General features: G+C 39.4%; 1 protein-coding gene across 1 annotated transcript in view; it reads left to right on the forward strand.

Moving 5' to 3' along the window:
* ntf3 (neurotrophin 3) overlaps positions 1 to 12,292 on the forward strand; it is a 43,566-nt gene that overhangs the window by 3,321 nt on the left and 27,953 nt on the right. The gene's annotated exons all lie outside the window — the stretch shown is intronic.

A 12,292-nucleotide genomic window follows, 5' to 3' on the forward strand; every position in this document is an offset into this window, starting at 1 on the left:
TGGTGGTGGTGTCATGGTGTGGGGAATATTTTCTTGGCACTCTTTGGGCCCCTTGGTACCAATTGAGCATCGTTGCATATTGATATTGATACGTTGAGTATTGTTGCTGACCATGTCCATCCCTTTATGACCATAATGTACCCAACTTCTGATGGCTACTTTCAGCAGGATAATGCGCCATGTCATAAAGCTGGAATCATCACAGACTGGTTTCTTGAACATGACAATGATTTCGCTGTACTCAAATGGCCTCCACAGTCACCAGATCTCAATCCAATAGAGCATCTTTGGGATGTGGTGGAACGGGAGATTCGCATCATGGATGTGCAGCCGACAAATCTGCGGCAACTGTGTGATGCCATCATGTCAATATGGACCAAACTCCCTGAGGAATGCTTCCAGCACCTTGTTGAATATATGCCACGAAGAATTGAGGCAGTTCTGAAGGCAAAAGGGGGTCCAACCCGTTACTAGCATGGGGTACCTAATAAAGTGGCCGGTGAGTGTATGTTCAGGTGTTACAGCTAATATATACTTTTAAATCCATATCATAATTTCCAGTTTTCAAATTAGTTGAGCTTCTCAAGCATCTTTCCACGTACCCTCTGGTAACGGCAGAAGTAACCCATGGGGTACAAGTACCCCTAGTTTGGAATCCCTGTTGTACAGTATAGTGTTCAAATTTACAGTGGTTGCGTGCTTGGAAGCTTGCAGGTGTACAAATGTGTACTTAGTCAAGTGGGGATACTTTCCACTGCTAAGGTTTAACTAAACAGATGATAGATGTGGGGGGAACTCTCCCTTGTACTTCCCCTTGTAACCAGATCGGCCCATCTGAGCTTTAATTTTCTCAAAGGCAGCGCAGGATACCGACAGGTTTACACCTTTCGCCATTCCTAGCCCTTGGGGGACCATAGGCAGGCTGGGGAACTTATATTAATGTTAAAAAAACTCATAAAGTGACATTTTCATGACATGGGACCTTTAAACATATTGCAATATTCTGCGATATATTACAATTTCTTACCTTTTTTCCAACTTCAAATTTTTCCCAATTTGAAATAATGTCCCCAAATGGATACTGTCAACATCTGTTTTATCTAAAAAGATACATCTCTCTGTTTATTCATCTTACTTCAATTTCATTGCTGCAAAATAGCATTGTCAAGCAAATACAACAATGTGAACAACACATATATAATAAAAGATCCATACTTGGCGCCTGTGTATTGATACTGTATTGCCACAGAAAATATCACAATACTGGGGGGGGGGGGATAGCTTCAGCTTAGTAGGATATCTTCAAATTTTTTAGGATAGCTTCACATTTTTTCAAGTCTGTTTTAAATTAACTCACATGCCTATATAAGAGGCGGCTACAATCCACAGTTCTTGCGCTATAGTTTTTTTTTTACTTGACTCAGGCTTCAGCAGTCTGAGACAATCAAATCAACATAAAAACTGTAAACTTATTCTTTAATTTAAATGTACTAACCAGACTCTTGTGACCCAAGAATAACCTTATTTGAGATCCAGATCAAAATGCAGATGAGAGACTTATTTTCTACCCACAGATGTGCTGCATTTGACAAAAATCTTATCTGAAAAATCCAAATCATCTGGTCACCAGTTGCGAATTAGATGTTTGAAAAAGCATTTTAAATGAAAACAATGGAAGGACCAAAATGACGGTGGGTGAAAGTGAATACCGGTCAAATGGAATTCTCAAATTCCACATCCTTCCACAGCTGTAGACCCACGTCACTTTTCATCTCCTAGGTCCACCCATTTGCACACATCTCTCTAAAACCACTTAAACATTTCTTGCAGGTTGTTTCTGCATTTCAAGACATTGAAGGGTTTTACAATTAATGTCAAGTGGAGCTCAAGTACCTTTCTAATAGATTACTACTGGGGTCAAGCATCTAAAGGGGTTTGCTGGGCCTTTTTCTAGCAGGTTTGTGAACATGAGTGACATTTAAAAGAATTGCGGCTACTGAAGTCCTTTACATGTGAACTGAAAACCTAAATACAGAGATGTTGTGTAAAGTGATGCTAGTAAACTGCAGCTCTGTGACGCTTCATTCCAAAGGGTCTAGAGGGGCAGAGGATGTTCAGTGTGTCAAGGAAAAACGTTGGATTTCTATTAATTATAGATGTTTCAAGACCGATACCAGTATCAGAAAAGCCTCAAATAACTCCTAAAATGCTGGTATTGTTATTGGCAAGTACTGGAGTTTTTGCTGCGATACGATATGTAATTCAGCCCAGAAGAAAATCTAGTTAAAGTAGTTCATTTCTGTTCTTTTTCCGTTCTCTGGCATTCATTGTTTAGTTTATTCATGTTTCATAAAGGGTCTAACCTAAGCCAGGTCATATAACAATTATATACTATCACAATTATAGAGGGTTGGTAGCATACCGCTGTTAAAACATCATAAAATATATATATTTTTTTGACACACTGGAATCGGATCGGTACTCGGTGACGGCCCATTTGCAAGTTCATGTATAGGATTCCTATCGGAAAGCAAAAAAGGGTATCCAAACTTACTTTCAATACGTTCTTCTGTGTGGATCAAGCTGTTCCCCTCATTCTATATACATTTAGCAGTGTTTATACAATGCACATTCTTGGAGAAAAACACACGGTAAGGACAATTAGACAGCGTTCTGTGTTGTGTGGAAACTGAAACAGCACAGTGCGGAGGAGCTCAGTGCAGGAAAACACATACACATGCCTGGGCATTCCTTTCACCTTAAAACTAAACACTTCTCTCGATGTAAACAAGTTGGAATCCTAACTGAAATTGTAGCACGGGAACAAAAGTTTCCCTTCTCGTCTTTCCCACAATTCCCTGAGACAGAGCAGAAAGGCATCATGTGTTTTCAAGGTGAGACTCGGCTGTCCCAGCCAGTCAGCCACATGATAGTTCAGCCCTCCTCTTTCTGTCCGTTTAGACCGGTAATCTGCCTTTTTGTCTCAATGATTTCCTTTATCTCCAACACATTCACTGTGTGGATCTTTATGTCCCTCATTTTTCTCTTTACATCCCTCTCTCCATCTCAGACTCAGCCTCACTCCCAGCGTTGTTCTTTCCCCTCTCTCTGTTTCTACATTAAAAGGTAGACTCAGTGACCTCCTGATAACTCCCCGGTCCTGATACGGCTGATGACTGATAGTGTCTACTGGGATGAATTCCCGTACAAGCTTATCATTAATTCTTTTGCTACGTGCCTATATTGATTGGCTTTGTTTTTATGTAGATAATAACCTAATGATGGATCTACATTTGATGCCTGTATTGTGTCTAAATAAGTCATGTGCCTTAAAGTGGACAAATGCAAATTTTTAACTTCATACAAGTATTTGGGGCTTTTTACTAAAACTTGATGTGTTAAAAAAACAAACATATTTCTCATACTGTCTGTTGGAATATACCTTTTCATCCTCCGTCTGAAATGCTTGATGCCTGTTTCTTTAAGACCCCTACCCCAAAAAAAACTTGATTGCTCTGATTGGTCAGTGTTTCCGGGTCTTCTACATCAGCACTTTAGGATTATTTACACCGTCATTGGAGCCGGGGAAGACTGTAACAGCACTGCAGTGACACTTTCTACCCATATATATTATAGTTGTGACATCACCGTACAACCGTCCAGAAGTGCTGACGGCTGGTTTAAAGGCACAGTTTCTGAATATGGGCTTGTGAGCATTTTTCATTGGATTGAGTGTTTTGATTCGCTGTATTTACATAGCACCTCAACCTGCACAAAAAAAAGACATGGGAATCTCACTTTTTACAATATGGGACATTTAGTAAAAATTTGAATCCAAACTTCCCTGCTCGCAATATGGAGTTGTGCAATATCCAACTCACAAGGGAGCGCAATACTTGTTAAAGGCAAAATATGTGTCAAACCATTCTGAATTAGGTATTGCTGCTGAGATGTCTCAGCCTAAAAATCTTACCCTGCGGACTAAAGAAAAGCATCTTTATTTTGTACAAATTCTTGCGAAAATGATTTTAATAGTGTCAATAATATCACAATGTCTGTCAAAATAAATGGCAATTAGATATTTTCCTCATATTGTGCAGCCCTGCATGTGACCAATCACATTGACTGCTTCCTGTGAGTTGCAAGTTTTCTGGCTTAACTCTCAGTTTAGTTCCTGTCATGCAGATCCTGTATATGAACTGGAGACTCATTCCAATTCAATTTTGTATTGTAGTTAAAATTTGCCTAGTTCATTTGTTCAAATGCACCTCAAATATACCTCAATTACCAACACTAAAAGTACTCATTATCCAGAATGGTCCATTTCGGAATAATATACAGTATGTAATATCATTGGATTATAAATAGTGATGCATTAATGTGTCATCACTTTAATGTTGCAGCTGGTAAGGTAATGTTGAGAAAATCTATTTATACATTTTATATTTTACTTTACATACTGCTGGGAAGTTTGTAAATATTTTTTATTGATATAATAACCTAATTGATTACACTTTGTAGCGGAGCAAAAAGCACAATTTTTGCCTATGAGATGTAGTGGAGTAGTATAAAGTAGCAGGAAATAGAAAAACTCAAGTAAAGTACAAAACCTCTGATTTGTGAACTGTGTTGCAGCTCACTGGCTGGACAGCGCATGTGGAAGAGCAGCCCGACGCAGTTCAGGAGACATTCTCCAATAAAACAAATTATTATCATATTGTATATAATTACAAATAACTAATGTTAGGGAAATCTGTCCAAATTTTGTTACGTGTTTCTGGATTTCAAAAAAATATATCTATATTGCCCGATATATACTTTTAGATTTACTTAGATTCTTTATTAAGCAAATATTTGTATCGGTATTGGCCTTAAAAATCCTTTATCGGTTGGGCTCTAGTACAGAGTCATTTGAACCATGCCCGTTGGTCACGCCTCTTATGCAGAGAAAATACAGAGCAGACTCCCCAGACCAATGCTCAATCTCAAATCTGTTGAGTTTGGCTTGGTCTGGTGATAGCCAGATAGCCAACAACTCCATCTACCAAAGAATTTACACATGCTCCTGTTGATGAGCAGTTAGGTGTCTAAAAAGGGTTATGCACATATTTCCATGGAATTAGGTAGAGGAGTCAGCCGTTAATGTGCTATTGGATTATGTTCAGTGATTATATCAGATTACTGTAAGATCAAGGGTCTTTTGCCAGTAAGGCGATTACTGTTTCCTAATTATAACAATGAAACTACAACCAGGGTCCAGTCAGTTTCTGCAGAGAGTTACACCACCTGAGTGATTTCTGAGTTAGTCTGCAAAGCTTCCCAAATCTGCAAAATGAAAGACCATTGTAGGATTTGCAGAAACATGAAATGGTGGTGTTGTTTTGCCCACAGATGTTTACTGTCTTTCACTTCTCTTACATCACCTCTGTGAAAAAAGCTTAAACACTGATGTGATAAATGACTCTTGTTTTTTTCCCTTGTTTCACATATGATTCCTTCCCAGCAGAAATACCACAGAGGCAGAGAGGAATGTTCACAGTGATGGATTCCCTTTTTGAAAACCACTTCTAGGGTCTAACGCAGGTCTACCCATTTATTTTGAATGGGTTCCTGCCTTTAGGGAGTGGTGGTGGGGGCCCCAGAGTGATTCAACTTTTGGAGGAACACAACCTGACGTTACCCTGCGGGGGCCAATCATGCAGCCAGCGTCAGTGCGTTTGGAGGAGTGTGTCACTCTGTCTCTTCTTTCTTTCTCAGTGGAATAGCTGCTTTCAAGTGTTACTAGAAATGTCGACATCTATAAACAATCTGACGGAAAACAGTAGTCGTAAAATACAAAGTCTACTACAAAGTGGTAAATTAGGGGGGTTAAATAACACAACGAGACGTCACACAAATGGGCAATATAAATGGCACTACCACTGCCACACAACCCTGCGGCAACTCATTGGGTCGCTTTAGGTCTTTATGGGTCCTAACGCTCTACTGAAATGAAAGGCATAGCTTTATATTTAGCTTGTCTCAGTTATTGATACTCAGGAGCGGTCTTTATTCTCTTCTTATAAAATGTGATGTCTATAGGTGACTGATGTGTCAGGTTAGTGGTTAGTGGCCACCTTTGAAATTTGAACTGGCAGATGTTCAGACGGCCTGAGGGTGAAACCTGCTGCTCAGAGTCTAAAAACACACACACACACACACACACACGCACACACACACACACACACACAGACACACAGACACACACACACAGACACAATCCCTAGTTGTCCTCTCATTTTGTTAAACCCTAACATGAAACTAATCCTAACTTTTATTCTAACCCTGAAGCCAAAATGCTAACTCTAACATGGCTCTTCAGGAATCACATATCGACCTATCACCTATAGAAATAAAGTATCTGTATGTTTTTAAATGGCTTAGTTGGCTAGAAGGAGGATTTTAAATTAAGTAGGGCTGCTCCACTATGAAAACCAAAATGACAAATGTTTTGGTCAATAATTAAATCATGGTTATTTAACACAATTATTTATTAACTTTTGTAAAAGATGAAAGTTGAGCCACACATCAATGATGTCATTAAAACCTCCTTTCATCTTCGCAACATCGCCAAAATCAGACCCTCTCTCACACCCCCCGCTGCTAAAAGACTCATTCACGCCTTCATCTCCTCCCGACTGGACTACTGCAACTCCAACTTCTCCTCGACATCAGCTCTACCAACATCAACCAACTCCAACTGGTCCAGAACGCAGCTGCTTGACTCATCACCCATTCCAAATGCTGGCACCACATCACTCCAGTCCTAAAACAACTCCATTGGCTCCCCATCTCCCACCGGATCACCTATAAAATCCTGGTCCTCACCTATAAAGCCCTCCACCATCTGGCCCCCTCATACCTCACTGACCTCCTCTCCCGCTGCCAACCCTCAGATCCACCTCAGCCTTTTGACTTTGAGTCTGTTAAAAGCGCTACATAATTTCCATTGAGATTTCCATGCGGAGGGGCGGACAAAAAAACGTTAGATTAATTAACTATACTGTCCCGCAGTACTTGTCCTTGTAGGCTATTTGCAGTATATTAAATCGTTTTTTACCTAATTATTTTACACTGTAATGCCACTCGTCTGTCAACTACCGTCGTTGCGGGTGGGTGCGCCGGTAGTTATAAAACAATTATTAGACTATGAAATATGACAATTCATACAGAAAAGTTAGCTTACCGTTTTTAGGTGATATGCCATGTTTGAAGTCAAGCTGCGATATGCAAACTGTTGCTTGTAAACTTTGCATTCAACTTTTTTCCTTTTTCTATTTTTGTAAAATGCTGCCACACTGCCGATGTCTTCGACATGGTTGAGGAGGACTCACTGTAAATTAAACACTCACAATTAAATAAGTATTCAGTAAACCACTAAAACAAGGCTTTCTAGTTCTTTCTTCAATCTGTCCCCAGTGGGTCGGGCTAATCCAAGGGAAAACAAGGGGGGTGTTCTAAAGACAGACTGTTATCTGTGAAACAGGGATGCTCTGAAAACACCCCCATTAGCAATAAGTGCTTTCCACCCATTAACCGTAACGGTCTATGCTTCCATCTGATGAAATTAACACGGCAAAAAATCGACCAATCAGAATTTTGGTTGAGCCAGAACGTATCGACCAATAAATCGACTACTCGACTGGGAGATAACAGCCCTATGGCTGAGTGAGTATCGCTTTCAGGAGGGCCAAAGTGCATGTGTCATTTAAAACACAAGAAAGAAAAGATTACTTGCAAAAAAACTTGATTTTCTCAATAAAAATCTTTTCTGTAAATCGGTAGGAGCCAAAATCGTACTCAAAACTTGATTAGTTGCACAGCTTTAATTTTATGGCAGCTATGGTAAGTGTGAAATTCAGGTTGGAGAGTTTGAAACTAGCTTGAGATGTAAAAATTGTAAATAGCTTTATTGGCATGACCATAATCAGATACAGTACTGCCAAAGCTGTGTATGAATACTGACATATGTAATCTGTCACAGTATCACATCATGTTTGACAAATGTTGAGTAATAACGCACTTAACAGCTTGGATTGCTTAGAGTGTGCCCATGGGGTGCGTTCATGTGCTGAAGGAAGCTCTGACATCTGACACTTCAGGGCTGTTTGTGTTGGTGTGAAGGCCTGGGGATGGTGGAGAGGTAGCAGAACTATTTCTTTTGGAATCCAAAGGACACATCTTATTGTCAGGGCAACACAGGTTCCCTGTTTTCTGTAGAATGGATTTCATGGTTCTTGCTTCTCTTCACTGCTGTGGTGTTGGTATGTCTTTTTTTTAAGTTTGCTTTTTACAGTGCTATTCATCCTACTGAAAATAAGCAGAAATAGTCTTTCATCATATGTCCTTGAGGAACGGAATTTCCGTCTGTTACATCTGTTTTAAAATGTACCTCTAAAGTAATCGTGCGTTTGTCTTGTCAAATTCAACACAACTCTTTTGGAGGCAACAGATTGAGCTAATGCTAAATATCTGAAAGTCGGCCAGAGACACTGGAGTGGAACTTTTTATGATGCCGTCCATCATAGCACAGACCCAGCTAACTGATAACTAACATAAACAATGACTAGTTGATTCATTGGGTAGTTGTTTCAGCCCTAACCATAATGTATAGTTTAAGGAGTAGCTTTGGAGCCCATGCATTTAGCCATCATCACCATGATATACCTCCTTATGACATACAGTAGAGTTATACATAAAGCTTCAGGTTGAGAGTGTTGGATGGGACTTTGATGCGTCCCTGCAAATTAACGCTTTACTGTAGAAAATGAGGCAGTGAAACTTCATGTCATAATGGATTTGCAGAATTTAGGTATGGGCGTTCTTGTATGGCGATAGTGTTGGGAATCCTGATGTTCCTGCTTGGAACTCATTGGTGATTGGATGCTAAATCTATAGACAAGCTAGATCAAATTAATCATAAAATAACTCCAATCAACTCAACTCGAGACCAATATTTTGCATTTTAATAACTTTCACTGGGGCTGACACGTCTGTCTCTGCCATTATGTGAATAAAATAGTAATAATTTCCTTTCAATATGGCCGTTTTACAAAATGGTCATATTTTTGACCATGTGGTTTTAAAGCTATAGTGCGTAGTTTCTGTTGCCCCCAATAGGAATTCAAAAATACTAAATACTAGTAACAAAAACAAAAATGTTGGCGTGTCCACATGATACAAGCCTTCCGTGATTGGGCACCACCCCCACCCCTTCTCCAGGCAATTCTTTCTAACTAAGGCAGACATGGAGGATAAAAAAAAACATAAAAAACATGGACTCTTCAGAAGCGGTAATGTCTTTTCTTTCTCAATTTTCAACGCTGGAAGACACCATTTTATAAACTTAGCCATTCTGAGAACTGCAGAGAGAATTGTAGTGCTAAAATCACTATCAAAGCACAAATGGCCTCAAGTGCAGGAAAAGGAGGAGGTAAAATGCAAAAATAGAGACTCATTTTAGAACTAGACGTGCTTCATAGTCACATCTCTCATCAGCACTGAACTGACAAGAACCTAATGGTTTGTAAAAAAAACTAAATTACTTCAATCAAAGAAAAACAAAAACCCAACCTCATAATATCGCTTTAATACCAACAGCGCAACTTCTTGCCACGGTGTGTGTGGCTGGACAGTAGTGGGGAGTTTGCATTGCCAGACACAAATGAGAAATAAGGGAAAAGATGTGGGAAAATCATGACCATTGTGCTAGAATTCATCGCATGAGACATGAAACTGAACAGTCAACATTGTTGTTACGGTAACATTTAAGGCAAATTAAGTCTTCATTGCAAATTCAAATACATTCATTTTTCAAATGAATACGGGAAACAACAGTGAGCGACATGAGCCGTAAGTCTTCGTGACAGCTCTTTCTAATGTGTGTCGGTGCCTTTCCATGCCTGAGCCGCAAGATATACATTTATGGCAGTGATGTGCTTCCCCCACCCCTCTCCCGAGTAAAGACAAAGCTTTTATTTTGGAAAGACTTTCCATTCCCAGACTGCTTCTTATTTACAGCTGGGAAAGAATTGGGGTAAATTAGTGGTACTTTGCATCAAACACTGCCTGATGATATTCCAAACACTAGTTGGCAGCTGCTTTCTCACCAACATTTCACTACTACATCCTTACCAATGTACTTGTGCTGACATGGCAAACATTTTAGAGATCACTTCTGTGATGGAACATGTCAAACTTGATAGCCCGTGAAAAAATTGACTTCAAACAGTGGCGAGTGCTGAGAATATCTAATATTCTAACATTATTTGTGCTTCCTAAATATAAAGAATGCATTAAATGAGTTTATTGTATTGGACACTTAGCCTATAGCATTCATTCCTGTCTACTTTTGTCTGCGTGTTTTTGTGTTTTCCACTCCTAGTTGTAATTTCCTCACACATGTTCAAACTGGAGAATTAAACAAGGGTCGACAGCCACGTTTGCAGCTATAAAGTCTGGATCGTCAAAGCAGGATTCATCCTTTAGGGAACATGAACGTCTGTACCAAATTTCATGACAATCAATCCAAGAGAGCTCAACAGTGACCACACACTTTTTTTAAAGGCTTCGGTTCCTTGAAGTGATTTTCCCCATTCAAATGCTCCAGTGACGTTTCAAAAAATGCTTAAATAAAGAGTTTTAAGCCTAGGACTAAGCCGCCCAGCTACAAGATAAATTGCGATCATTAAACATTTGCAAAAAAGCTTTTGAAAAAAAAAAAATAGGCAGAGATACAAGACTGTGTACATAAACGATCATATACCTTAGTGGTAGCAGCTCGCTATAGCTGTTTGCGGGTTTTGGAAAACATTTCCATGTTACAAGTGAGCTTCACCAATAAGTATGATAAAAAGTATGTTTTTCTTAAAACGAGGTTGACATCATACAGACTTGTTGCTTCCACAAGGGCAGAAACCTTAGTTTCACAATCTCACAGCTCGTTGTCATTCTACCTTGGATGGTTTAGCTATTATGACTCGTAATCAAATTCCTTATGGAGAAAATGAATGGGATTTTCACTTCCGGAACCACACGGTTGATCCCTATAATTATCAAATTATTTAAGTCTGGACCAACGTGGTGGACTGACAGACTCTCATCCATAGAGCCATGGCATGGCAGACAGCTGACATTGACTTGTTCAGTCTGCCCTGCATGTGACTGAGTTTAGTATTCCAATTTGGACGTCAGGGCTATGTGACACAGCATGATGCCAGTCAGATATTGTGAAATTTGAACTGAGTAAATCTTAATTCAATTATAGTGTCATAGTTCTGGCTGCTTGGATGACCAATGTTGGCAAAGATAAGAGGACAGAGTAACAAAAAGAAAGCAAAAAATAGCAATGTGATTTATTTTTTGGCAGACTCCTCACTGAAGTCTAAAGGCTTGTATTGTTGACACAATGGGTTGCTAGATTTGCTCATATATTTTTTTCTACTAAATATTGCCATTATTCATCCTGATGTGTCCTGGCAAGACCAGATGATCAGTCCATGTGTTTGTTTTATTGTAAAAGTGCTTAAAGGAGAAGGAGAGAAAGGAGAACACGTAGCTCTGTTGTATGTATGTGTATCTTGTAAATCACCCCACTATTAATGCCCGAAATGATAACAAACTTCTACAGTTGCACAAATAGATTATGTACTCATAAAACGATGGATGGGAAAATTTGAAAGTACACCAGGAACAGTGTTGGGGAAGTTACTTTTAAAAAGTAGCGTTTGCTTGTTACTCCTTGAAAAAGTAATCTGTTACTTATTTACCCCCAAAGCACTCTAACTGCTGTATCAACACAGAAACTAAACACAGCTGAATTAGCACAACTTTCATGCATTTCTTTCACATCTACAGCAGCCAGATTCACTGTGTTCACTCAGAAGGAGTCACTGCACATGGGTAGGCACTTGTAATGACATTTTGAACATGTTTAGAGGCTAAATCACATTTGAAACGTGCCTTGTTAAAGCCTGTTGGGTGCTAACTCTAGCAGGAGGATAACACGGTGTAGGCAGCGCCGATTGGTTTTATTTTTCTCTCTACTGACAGCACTCCAAATTCCAAAAACAACAGAGCTACGTGTTCTCCTTTCTCTCCTTCTCCTTTAAGCATTTTTACAATAAAAACAAACACATGGACTGATCATCTGGTCTTGCCAGGACATATCATGCTTCCAGTCACACCAGGATGAATAATAGCAATATTAAGTTGTAAAGAAATATGAGTAATTGTAGCAAAATAAGCCACGTGT

Source organism: Etheostoma cragini, chromosome 23 (genome assembly GCF_013103735.1).
Source record: "Etheostoma cragini isolate CJK2018 chromosome 23, CSU_Ecrag_1.0, whole genome shotgun sequence".
Taxonomy (NCBI): domain Eukaryota; kingdom Metazoa; phylum Chordata; class Actinopteri; order Perciformes; family Percidae; genus Etheostoma; species Etheostoma cragini.